We start from the raw sequence: 13,234 nt of genomic DNA on the forward strand, positions 1-13,234 counted from the left end.
AAAAAGCCAGCACCCTGGACTTCGGAGCAAATACAAACAAATTACAAACATCGACAGACAGACCAAATACAATTCATAGTTACCAACATCTAGGTTCAGCCCAGGAGCTCATAACAAGGGCTGGCCCAGAGTCACTCATGCCACCATGGCTGTGGGAAAGAGCTCCAAGAAAGAGAAAGCCAACTCCTGGTTTTATATCTTTTTCAGGGTCAAGGGTGAGTCACACATGCGACTCACCCACGTGACCTAAAATTGTCACAAAGAGGCAACTTAAACCCACGTGGTCTAAAAGCCTCTGATGTCCCAAATACGTCACTCAAACCCATGTAAACTAGGCCCTCCCCTGAGGCAAGGAGGTCACCAAGGACTCCCAATCTAATCAAGGAAACAAAGGCCAAATTCTTCAAGGGCACTTGGTTGAACTGAGTGCTAAGAGCCCATTTTGATTGCCAACACCCCAGGTGCTAAAGTTTCCTCCGTCTGTTTCCCCCACTTTGTCTCCCTGTCACCAAGAATCAGTTGGTTCTTACTTATCCAGTTTATTGGGGTGAAGCCTCGGGAGACAAAGATGGATAAAACACAGATACAGGAACCAAGGATGCTGGAGGGGATCTCTGAAGGCCTGTTAAGGACATGCCAAAAAGTCCAGGCAAAGCTGAAGGTACGGGAAAGGGGAAGGGGTCAGTAAGGGCTAACCTGGAGATCTGGGCACAAGCAGGGGGCCTCCAAGCATGGGAGGGAGGCTGAGAGGCAAAGCAACAGTTCCAGAGGACACAGCCTCAGGGGTCAGCTCAGGAGTTGTGCCGAGGACATAGAACAGTCATATAAGAATCTATGTGAGGTTCTGAAGCCACGAGGAGAACCACCTCTCACTCAGGGCCTCCAAGTTTCTTCTTAGTTTCAGGATCCACTGGGCAGAGACTGTAGCTATGAGAACCATGATTCCATCTGGGTAGAAGGATCTTAACTACTGGTTGTGAACCACAATTTCCTGGGAAAGGAAGAAGAGAGACAGAAATACAAACACTTGTCAATTCTAGAGCCATAGAGGCAAAGGGCATCAAGGTTCTGAGAACTGTGGGATGGGGGCTCCTACCACTTCTTAGCTCAGCACCTGACATTACAGAGAAAGCATTTAATCAATACTTTATCCATCCATCTACAGCTGTGTGAGTGGACGGGGTAGGAAGGGGCAGGGGGCAGGAGGGAGGGGCTAAAGGCTGAGACCCCTCCCAAGGTTGTCTCTTCTAGTGAATATGGCATCTCCAAAGATGCTTGAGCCCCAGGATCTGGCCTCTTTACCACCTTCTATAAGTTCCTGGGGAGGAAGAGTGGAAGCAAAAGCCAGACCACCCCTTTACCCCTGACCTGGGGCCAGATTTCTGGCCCAATCAAATATCCTCTCTGGAGGAGATCATGGAGAGGAGGGAGCCTCAGGGCTTTCCCCAGAGTATCTCACCTTTCTTACTCCTCATGTGGACTATGAGGCCAACCCCAAAGAAGATCAGCCCCAACGCAAAGATCCTGATTTCACACAGCATTAAACTCTGGGCATATTCAGACTGTGCTTCTGGGGAAAAGAAACACCAAGTATCAAAACTTTCCCTCCAGGAGACAGCCTCATGTGGGGAGCAGACAGTTCTGAGGGGAGCCTGAGAAGCTGGCTAAACCCTGTCTAAGAAGGGAAGGGATAAACTCAGGAACTGAAAGCTCATCAGGGGATACTGATATCAATCTGTCTCAAAGTCTGGCTCCCCTACTCCAGGGAAAGGGGTCTATAGGTTCTAGGTCTCCATAGCTCTTAGGTCAACATTAACATTAGGGGACTGGGATGGGGAAAGGGGGGAAGGTGGGTAACACCACATGGGATTTGTATCAGCCCAGGGCAGAAGAAAAAAGGGTACAGGACACACACTGAGGGGATCTCAGAGATAGCTCCATGTCCTGAGCAATGATAGCATTGGAGGGTGAGGGAGCTCTATCTCACTCCAATCCAAGACAATAGGTCTCTGAAGGCTGGAGTGCTCCACTTCGCAGGTGTAGACATTTCCACGCTTGGGGGTCATTTCTAGCATCACCAGGATCTGGTAGGTCCAGTCTCCATTGCTGATCAGGCCTGTGGACACAACCCCAGCTGTCTCCTCCTGTCCATTCAGGAACCACCTGACCTCAATGTCCCCAGGATAGAAACCAGTGACAGAGCAGACAAGCAGGTTGTGGTGTCCCAGGGGAGCCATCTTTGATGGGTACACAGTCACCTTGGGCTCAACCGGAACAAAGAACAAAGATCTTGAGTGAGGGCCAGAGCAGATCTTCCTAGTCCAGCTCACACCTCTATCACCTGATCCATAACCAGGCTCAGGTCTGCTCTCCTCCCCAGGGCCAGAAATGGGCATGATGGTAGCCATTTAAGCTTCCCCTAAGATTAGAAATGTAAACTAGCAGGAAGTAGGCCCAGGAGTCCACAGTGGTGAATTATAACCACCCCAGCTCATCAGGATTCAGTGATTTGGGAAAAAAAATTAGCAGGCAAGATTTCCATTAAAAATGGATAATTTGTAATGGATTATTTCCAAAAGTAGAGCATAGATGTAGATAACAAACTATTTTAAGAAAGTTTTCCAGCTCAAATATTAAGAGATGCGATCAATCTGATGGGGTGCCTGTGCTTGGACCCCAGTTCTAAAATCATATCCAGTTCCAAAATCATATCTCTCCTTAGCCTGAAAACACAGTCTCTAGCAGTCTTTCTCTAGCAAAACAGGATAGTATGTCCCAGCAAAACATCTATCTTTCTTCCTAATACAGTGGCCAGCTGTAGCTATAGAATTTATTAGTTTGAACTAGCTGTGTACTGGCTGAACTGGCTGTGTACTGGGTCATAGAGATATTTACTACTTACTGACCTATCATATGCATGCCAGACCTAGACATATGTATACTCCCTTACATTTATCTTGTCTAATAAGACATTGATGGGAACAGCCTGGATATTTCTCAGTCAGCCCTACCTGTTAGTTGACTTAGTGATATTTCAGGCCTAAAACCACACCTCCACGTAGCCCCACCTTGGGTATTTCCCAGTGAACTCTGGGTAAAATACCTGTGTAGTAGATACAAAAAGTGCATGTTCCTTTAAGAACTGACCACTCCTTAACCACTCCCTAATCCCACCCTGAATCACCTAATTAACATATTTGCCACATGTTTTACTATAGAATAACCTATATAAACTTTACCTGTGCCCTTCTAGGGTTGCAGGTTCCCTAAGAACTCTTGCTTGCTGAAAAGCGTAATAAATCTTTGCCACCTTGACTTAAAGAATGCTTGACTCTGTGAATTCATTCCAGAAGGCCTTGAACCTCTCCAGTACTCTGGTCCTCGAGGGGTACCCCCCCAACAACCCTGTCTGGGAACTCCAGTCTTGGGGTTCCTGGACTTCGTCCCAACCTTAACAAATCCACTAAAGAAATTTTGATCAGGAGACCTGTGAGGAACATTTAGGCCCAGCAGGAAACTGAGCATACTGATCCAGAGTCCAGGGGCCCTGGAAGAAGCAGAAATGTGTCTGTGTCCCTGGAGAAAGACAATTTCAGTGATGAGGACTCAATTGTAAGAGTTTGTATTATCCGAGGAGGCTGGGAGGGGGAAGGGAGAGATGTGGTTGAGATGGGAGAGAGCAGAGTATGGGAAGCCTCTGCTAAGCTTAATTTCAGAGATAAAAAGGGAAGACTTTTATTTGCAATATTAAAAGGGTCATGATACCTGGGCACTCAGGACTTGGGGGGTTTAATTTTCCACTAACCATTTTGTCATTTTTTTCAGTTGTATTTCAGTCATATCCAACTCTTTGTTACCCCATCTGGGAGTTTCTTGGCAAAGATACTGGAGTGGTTTGCCACTTCCTTCTTCATCTTATTTTAAAGATGAGAAACTTAAACAAACAAGGTTAAGTAACTTGCCCAGGGTCACACAACTACAAAGTTTCTGAGACCAGATTTGAACTCGAGAAGATGAGTCTTCCTGACTCCAGACCTGGCACTCCTTCCATTGTGCTACCTAGCTGTCTATTAACCATTTTAGCATTGTATAAATGTGGATTATTTATTGGTGAAGGGTTTTTGGCTTGTTCCAAATGCCATTTATCCCCATCAGAATTGGAGGAGGTAAAAAATATCACAGGAAAAGGACTCAAGGAAACAAAATTCATGCAGGTATAGGTAGGTTTCTTACCCTTTCCATCTCCAGCACCTCTCCCCCTTCCCTCTTTTCCCTCATTTATTCTCCCCTTTCTCCTCTCTCCACTCCCCTTGTCCCCTTCACTCATCTTCCAGTTTTTCTGCTTCTAATTCCTGCCCCTCACTTCTGTTGCCTTTCTTCTCTCTTTCACTTGCCCACCTCTTTGACTTCTCATTCCTCTTTCTTTCTCCCTCCATCCCAATCCCTTCCCACATTCTTCTTCCTCACCCTTCATCCTCTCTTTGTCTCCAATCTCTCCCCACCCCCCATCTCCCTTCCCTGCTCCTCCCCTCCTGGTCCCCTCTCTTCCTCCTTTCTCCCAATCTATCATCTCCTCCTCCCTTCATTCCTGGTCCCCCATGTCTCTCCCTTGCTCTGGGGTCCCCTGTCCCTGCATTTGCTCCTGCGACCCCTCCCATCTTCTCTCCTCCCCACCTGCCCCCCAACCCTGCGATCACAGCCTTCTCCCTTCTCTCCCCTCCCTCTGCGCTCCCTCCCAGCCCCTTCTCTTCTCTTCCCTCCCTGCTCTGCCCCCTCCCCAGGACTCTCGCCTCTTCCCCCGCTCCCTCCTTACTCTCCCTGGGTCCCTGCTGGGTTCTCCTGGTCCCCCCCACCCTCCCGGGGGCGCGCACTCACCGCTCCTGTGCACTAAGGGCTCAATCTCCTCGTAGTTGAGCCTGCAGAAAGTGTCCACCTGGGTCCGTCTGTCCTCCAAGATCTCCTTCTGGCTGTTCCAGTAGTCAGCACTGCGCCGCCCCAGCTCCGTCAACGCCACATACTCCCCCACGTCGCTGTCGAAGCGCACATATTCCTCTCGGTTGTAGATGTGTCTCTCTATATATCGCGCACGGTCTCCGCCCCGTTCACAAAGTAACACTCGGACTTCAGCTGCTCCATGAAGTGCTCTGGGGGGATAACCGGAGGGGAGGCAGCCCTGACAGACACCCCTGGACTTGAATCTACGACCTCAGCCTGGGCCTAACCAAGGAGATCAAGGCCAATGTCTGGCTGCCCTTCATGCGCAAGCCCAGCCTCACATCCTCTGAGGCCCAGAGATGGCAAGGAATTTTTCCGAGGTCACACTGCAAATCTGGAATGGAGGCAGGACTAGAACCCAGACCTTCAGGTACCCAGACCAGTCCTGTCTGTCTGCTGCGTCATAGCTGCCTCTCAACTACACCCAGCCCAGTGTAAACACTCTCAGGAAATTTTGCCCCAAGTTCTCCTCACCCAAGTTGAACCCAATCTCTGATCCTCATCCCTCCAGTGTATCCCCCTCTCCACCCCCTGTAGAGACCCAGGCAGGTTACAGACCCTCAGCACACTTCCATAACCCTAGAGGTCATACGCCTCTCTCTCTTTGGATCAGGGGACAATAATCAAATCAGTATTACCCTCGTTACTGAAAAGGGCTTGGAGATCTGCTATGTATGGCTCTTCTCACAATTCCCGTGTCTTGTGGACCAGGGCCCCCTCCCTCAGTCACACCTCCTGGGCATGGCTTGTACCCTCCTCCTCCTAGAATGTAACCTCCTGGAGGGCAGGAAATGATTCAGCACAGTGCCTGACTCATGGTAAGCACTTAATAATGCTAACTTACTGATTCTGCTTATTTATCTATCCACTCCACAAATGACAAAGTATTTTTTAGAAACTATAAGTCTGACCACTTAACTCACCCCCTCAAGAAGGTGTCACTCCCTATGGACCCTTGGAGAAATTTAGAGCCACCCTCAGACTGACTCTAGCCTACCTTTCTAGCATCTCCTATTATTCCCCCTCACACACAGTTTACATTTCAGTCAAATTGACCTACTTGTTGCTCCTCAAACTCAGTGTTTCATCTCCCACCTCTACACAAGTGAACAGCCTCCATGCCTGGCTTGCCCTCTGCCACACCCCACCCCCAACTCATGGATTCCTTGCAGTCTTCCCTTCTCTGTGCACTGCTGTACTTCCCCAAAGAGAGTCAGTCAACCAATAAGCATTTATTAAGGGCTTACTGTGTGCTAGGCACCTTGTTAGGTACTGGGAATACAAATATAAAGAATGGAACAACCCTCAGCTTTACATTCAAAGCAAGTGACAAGTGTCCATAAAAGTACAGGTAGAATGAATCCAATATGAGTAGGAAAGTTTGAGTAGAAGTGAGGGAAGGAGGAGGGATCAGGAAAGGTTTCACCTAGAAAGTGGTGCTAGAGCTGGGCCTTAAAAGAAGAGAGGATCCATGAGGTAGAGGAAAGAAGGGAGTGTATTCCAGGAATGGGGGATGCCCAGGGCAAAGGCCCAGAGGTGGGAGATGGTGCAGTGTGTGAGGAAAAGGCCACTTTGGGCAGATCAGAATACAGGAAGAGGAGAATTATCATGTAAAATAGGGTTTCAAACAGATTGTGAAGGAATAAACAGAGGAAGTTCTAAATTATCACAGAAGTAATAGGGAGCCAGTGCTGTCTATTGAAGAGAGGAGTAACTTAGTCAGATTTGCTCTTAATGAAAAACATATTTTAGGTGTGTGACAGATGGTCTAGAGTGAACAGAGACTTGAGACAGAGACAGAGATTAGGAGGCCATCATAATTATCTGGGTGATGGGTGATGAGGGTTGGCTTGTATGGTGGCATAGGAGCAGAAAAGGTTTTATCTAGGAGGAAATTGAGGAGATTAGCTCAGTGAGAGTTGAATTGTGGGAACTGAGTGAACCACACTGACTCCATCCTGTGACTCAATTCTGGAGCTAGCTCAGTTCCCTTTCTATTTGATTATGGCTAAAGTCCAATTTCTGTCTTCTGAGAAAATTGTGTTCAATTGTGGGAATTGGGAGAAAACCTTATTTCATTGTTTGAACCTAGCCCTGCATGGCTGGGAAGCAGGACCAGCTCTCCCTGCTGCTTATAGACCCTTAATCAAGGCCCTAGGTGATGCTGAGTAGAAACAAGGGCAGATCCAGAGACTGAGGCAAGGAGTTTTCTCTCAATTGTACATCCCAAGTCACTCATTTATCTTATCTGAAAACTGGCCCCATATTAATCAATCAGTTATTGTTTCCATGCTCCTTTGTTTGTTCACAGACACTTGGGGGTGGGGGTGGGGGAACACCTCTTTTTCTGATTTCAGGGAATTGTTCCTGTTTGCTCTCTCCCTTCCAACTTGGAAAATCCCTAATCTTCCCTCCAATTAGAATTCAAGTTACCTAATGTTGTTTTGTTTCATTTTAATTCATTGTTCTTTTTTGATTTATTGTTTTTAACATATAAAAGTCTGTCTCCCCCTCTATTTAGTGTTCAGCCCTAAGCTGTGGAGGTCTGGTCCTGGTTGGTTGAGTAATTGGCATATACTGCTTAATAAATCGAAATGCTCAGAAACTTGAATCTGTTTCCTCATTCATTTTATCTTTCACTTACCATTGTAAGGGATATTATGACAGTGACTCTATGGGGGGAGCCAGAGTGAGGAACTGAGGATAAAACCAAGGTTATGAGCTATGAAACTAGAAGAATTGTATTATATTCATTAGGAATAGGAAAGTTTGAAAGAGGCATGTGTTTGGGGACAGGGGGAGGCGGGGAAGCAATGAATTCAGTTTTGGACATGTATTTAAGAGAACTCAGAGACAACTGGCTTGAAATATCCAGAAGGCAGCAGGTGATGCTGCACAGAGACTGGGCTGGAAACACGGACCTAGAAGTTTTCAAAAGAGAGATGGGAATTAACTCTGTGGGAGCTAATTAAATCACAGAGACTAGAGAGAGGAGAAAAGAGGGCCCAGGACAGAGCTTTAGGAAACATCTCCATTTAAGGCATATGATGTGGATGATAAGTTTGCAAAGGGGACTGAGAAAGAGTGATCAGACAGGTCAGGGGAGAGCTAAGAGAGAGCAGTCACATTAAGACTCCATAGTTCACACATTCTCCATTCAGACCCTACAGCTCTTTCTCTAGATGTGGATAGCAGTTTTATCATGAGTCTTTTGGAAATGTCTTAGAACATTGTATTGCTGAGAAGAGCTAAGTCTATCAAAATTGTCCATCACACAATGTTGCTGTTACTGTGTAAAATGTTCTCCTGGTTCTGCTCACTTCACTCAGCATCAGTCCATGTAAGTCTTTCCAGGTTTTTCTGAAATCTGCCTCCTCATCATACCTAATATTCCATTACATTCATATACTACAACTTGTTCAGCCATTACCCAATTGTGGGGTATCCCCTCAATTTCTAATTCTTTGCCACCACAAAGAGAGCTGCTATAAATATTTTTGTACATGTGGGTTCTTTCCCATTTTTATGATTTCTTTGGGAAACAGACCTACTAATGGTTTTGCTGGATCAAAGTGTATGCACAGTATTATGGTCCTTTGGGCATAGTTCCAAATTGCGCTACAGAATGGTTGGATCAGTTCACAACTCCACCCACAATGCATCAGTGTTCCAATTTTCCCTATCTTCTTCAACATTTATTGTTTTCCTTTTGTTTTAACAATCAGCTAGCAGCTTCTGTGGGGGTGTAAGATGCACCCAGGAGGCTGCCGGCATGCCAGGAAAGCACAGGTTCTTTTCATCTGCTTAAACAAGTAAAGCATGGTGAAGGGGTTGACCAGCTTACTTTAATCCAGCATTCAGTTAGTTCAGGGGAGCATACAGGTAACATTCATTTAGTTCAGGGGAAAAAATCAGCACCCCGAACTTCAGAACTAAATACAAAGAAGTTACAAATATCAACAGACAGACCCAATACAGATTCATTCACTTACTTCAGGGGAAAAAGTCAGCACCCCAAAGTTCAGAACATTCATTTAGTTTGGGGGAAAAACAAAAGCAGCACCCCAAACTTCAGAACAAAATACAAACAAATTACAAATATCAACAGACAGACCCAATACAATTTATAGTTACCAACATCTGGGCTCAGCCCGAGAGCAAGGGCTGGCCTAGAGTCATGCTGGCCATTGCTCCCGAGCCAACCGGAAAAGGAAAGAGGAATCTTCAAGCCATCTTCTTCCCTCTTATAGAGTTTTTGACATCATCAAGCGCCGCCTGAATGACCAGGGCTGATTGGTTCTTGAGTTGGCCCCTCCCCCTAGTGTAGACTAGGTTAACACCCAATAGGGTGTGGCTCTGGAGTCAACACCTCCCCTCAGCCAGCCCCATGACTCATCACACAGGAAGTTCTCTGTTCCCAGGCATGGTCACTGGGCTTCCTGCCCTGGAAGAGAAGCCCCAGCACCCAGCGAGGCTCAATGAGGTAAGCTGAGTCACTCAAAGAAAACAAAGGCCATTCTGGCCACACCTTTTTTGTCATGTTAGCCAATCTGATAGGTGGTGCCTCAGAGTTCTTTTAATTTGCATTTCTCTATTCAATAGTGATTTAGAAAGAGCATTTTTTCACATGACTATAGATAGCTTTAATTTCTCCCTCTGAAAACTGCCTGTTTCTTTGACTATTTATCCTTTGACTATTTATCGGTTGAGAATGACTTGTATTCTTATAAATTTGACTCAGTTTTCTATATAGTTAAGAAATGAGGCCTTTATCAGTTACTCTATCTGTAAAAATTATTTCCTAGCTTTCTGCTTCCCTTCCAATCTTGGTTTTATTGGCTTTGTTTGTGCAAAACTGTTTTAACTTAAGGTAATCAAAATTATCCATTTTGCATTTCATAATGTTCTCTACCTCTTGTTTGGTCAAAAATTCTTCTGTTCGCCATATATCTGACAAGTAAACTATTCCTTGCTCTCCTAACTTGCTTAAAGCATCACCCTTTATGTCTAAATCATGTTCCCATTTTGACCCTATCTTGGTATATGGTATTAAGATGTTGGTATATGCCTAGGTTTTGCCATGCTATTTTCCAGTTTTCCCAGTAGTTTTTGTCAAATAGTGAGTTCTTACCATAGAAGCTGGAGTCTTTGGGTTTATCAAACAGTAGATTATTATAGTCATTGACTGCTGTGCCTTGTGTATCTAACCTAGTCCACTGATCTTCCCCTCTATTTCTTCTTTTCTTTTAAAAAATTAATTAATTTTTAGCTTTCAACATTCACTTCCACAATATTTTGAGTTTTAAATTTTCTCCCCCCTCTCCCTTCCCTCCTCCCCAAGAGGGTATGTAATCTGATATAGGCTATACATATACATTCATATTAAACATTTTCATATCAGTCATGTCATAAAAAAGAACTAGAACCAATGGGAGGAACCACAAGAAAGAAGAAACAAAACAAAACAGCAACAAAAAGAGAGCAAATAGTATGCTTTGATCTGCATTAAGACTCCAAAGTTCTTTCTCTGGATGTGGATAGCATTTTCCATCATGAATCTTTTGGAGTTGTCTTAGATCCTTGCATTGCTGAGAAGAGCTAAGTCTGTCAAAGTTAGTCATTGCATAATGTGACTGTTAATATGTACAATGTTGTACTGGTCCTGCTCATTTCACTCAGCATCAGTTCATATAAGTCTTTCCAGGTTTTTCTGAAGTCTGCCTGCTCTTCATGTCTTATAGCACAATAGTATTCCATTACATTCATACACCACAACTTGTTCAACCATTCCACAATTGATGGGCATTGCCTCACTTTCCAGTTCTTTGCCACCACAAAAGAACTGCTTTAAATCTTTTTGTACATGGGGATCCTTTTCCCATGTTTATGATCTCTTTGGGATACAGACCTACAAGCACCACTCTGTTTCTTAGCCAGCACCAAGTAGTTTTGATGATTGCTGCTTTGTAACAGTTTTAAATCTGGTGTGACTAGCCCACTTTCCCTTGCATTTCTTTTCATTAATTCCTTGATATTCTGGACCTTTTGTTCTTCCAGATGAAAATTGTTATTTTTTTCTAGCTCTATAGAATAATTTTTTGCTAGTTTGATTGATATGGCATTGAATAAATAAATTAATTTATTTAGAATTGTCATTTTTATTCTATTAGCTTGGCCTACCCATGAGCAACTGGTATTTTCCCAGTTATTTAGATCTGACTTTATTTGTATGAAAGATGTTTTGTAATTCTGTTCATATAGTTCTTGGGTTTCTCTTGGCAGGTAGACTCCCAAATATTTTATATTGTCTATGATTACTTCTCTCTTTCTACTCTTGCTGTTAATCTTTGTTAGTAAAATATATAAATGCTGATGATTTATGTGGGTTGATTTTATATCCTGCAACTTTGCTAAAGTTGTTAATTATTTCAAGTAGTTTTTTAGTTGATTCTCTAAGTATGCCATTATATTACCTGCAAAGAATGATAGCTTTGTTTCTTCATTACCTATTATAATTCCTTCAATTTCTTTTTCTTCTCTTATTCCTAAAACTAACATTTTTACTATAATACCGAATTAAAGTGTTGATAATGGATATCCTTGTTTCACCCCTGATATTATTGGGAATGCTTCTAGCTTATTCCCATTGCATATAATACTTGCTGTTGGTTTTAAATAGATGCTACTTATCATTTTGAGGAAGATTCCACTTATTCCTGTGCTCTCTAGTGTTTTCAATAGGAATGGGTGTTTGTAACAACAATGTTTCTAGCAGCTACTGTGGCTGTGTAAGACCACCAACAAGATCACACAGAAGGGCTGCCAATACAGGTTCTTTGATCTGCTTTTCTAAGGAAAGCAACTTTAAGGGGTTAACAATCTTAGTTTAATTACATGTACATATATCATTCATTTAGTTCAGAGGAGAAAAGATCAGCCCCCTGAACTTCAGAGCAAATACAAACAGAAATTACAAGCATTCGTTATATAAACAGAGCAAATAACACAAACCAGTCTATCCATAGCAATACATAGTTACCAGAGAAGCACCACCATCTGGGTTATCAAGGCCGGGGGGGGGCTGTTTCAATGGCTTGCCCAGAGTCTTGTCACCAACACTCTTTCAATGAATGTACCCCCAAAAGTCAAATGCTAACCTTCCAGACCCAACTTGGCATTTAGGGTGTGGGAAAGTTCTTCAGTCACTAGTACCACATCATATACATTTTTCAAATCAATGACTCCCATTGCCTTAATGCTAAGAAACACTCCAAAACAAAAAGATCCCACTTTATGCGCCCCATTCAAACAGAGGCCAGACTCATTAAAGGCACTCGATAGCCTTAGCATCCCAAAAGAGAAGAGCAAAAAATCCTTCCCTGATTACCATTACAATGTTGTATTTGGTCAAAAGCTTTTTCTGATTCCCCGGTTGAGAAATGGTCAAAGGATATGAACAAGCAGTTTTCAGAGGAAGAAATTAAAGATATCTATAGGCATATGAAAAAATGCCCTAAATCACTTTTGATTAGAGAAATGCAAATCAGAACAACTCTTAGGTACCACATCTCTCCTGTCAGATTGGCTAACATGACAAGAGAAAAATGATAAATGCTGGAGAGGATGTGGGAAAATTGGAACATTATTACATTGTTGGTGGAGTTGTGAACTGATCCAACCATTCTGGAGAGCAATTTGGAACTATGCCCAAAGGGCTATAAAAATGTGCATACCCTATGATCCAGCAATACCACTTCTAGGACTGTATCCAAAAGAGGTCATACAAGTGGGAAATGGATCAGTATGTACAAAAATAACTATAGCAGCTCTTTTTGTGGTGGCAAAGAATTGGAAATCAAGAGGATGCCCATCAATTGGGGAATGGCTAAACAAATTGTGGTATATGAATGTAATGGAATACTATTATGCTATAAGAAATGAGGAACAGATGAACTTTATTATAACCTGGAAAGACTTATAAGAACTGATGCTGAGTGAGGGGGAGCAGAACCAGGAGATCATTATACATGATTACAGACACATGGTATCTTTAAGGGCTAACTCTGATAGACTTGATTCCTCTCATCAATGCAAGGTTCAAAGACAGCTCCAAAAGACTCATGATGCAAAAAGCTATGCACAAGCGGGGAAAGAATTATGGAGTCTGCGTGCAGATTGAAGCAAATTTTTTGCTCTCTCTCTCTTTTTTCCCTTTTTAAAAAATTTGGCTTTGTTTCTC

General features: G+C 43.6%; 1 pseudogene; it reads right to left on the bottom strand.

Annotated features, from left to right (window-relative positions):
• Positions 1-539: 539 nt before the first annotated feature.
• LOC118857857 overlaps positions 540-13,234 on the bottom strand; it is a 28,554-nt pseudogene continuing 15,859 nt past the window's right edge.

Source organism: Trichosurus vulpecula, chromosome 7 (assembly GCF_011100635.1).
Source record: "Trichosurus vulpecula isolate mTriVul1 chromosome 7, mTriVul1.pri, whole genome shotgun sequence".
In the NCBI taxonomy this organism is placed as follows: Eukaryota; Metazoa; Chordata; class Mammalia; order Diprotodontia; family Phalangeridae; genus Trichosurus; species Trichosurus vulpecula.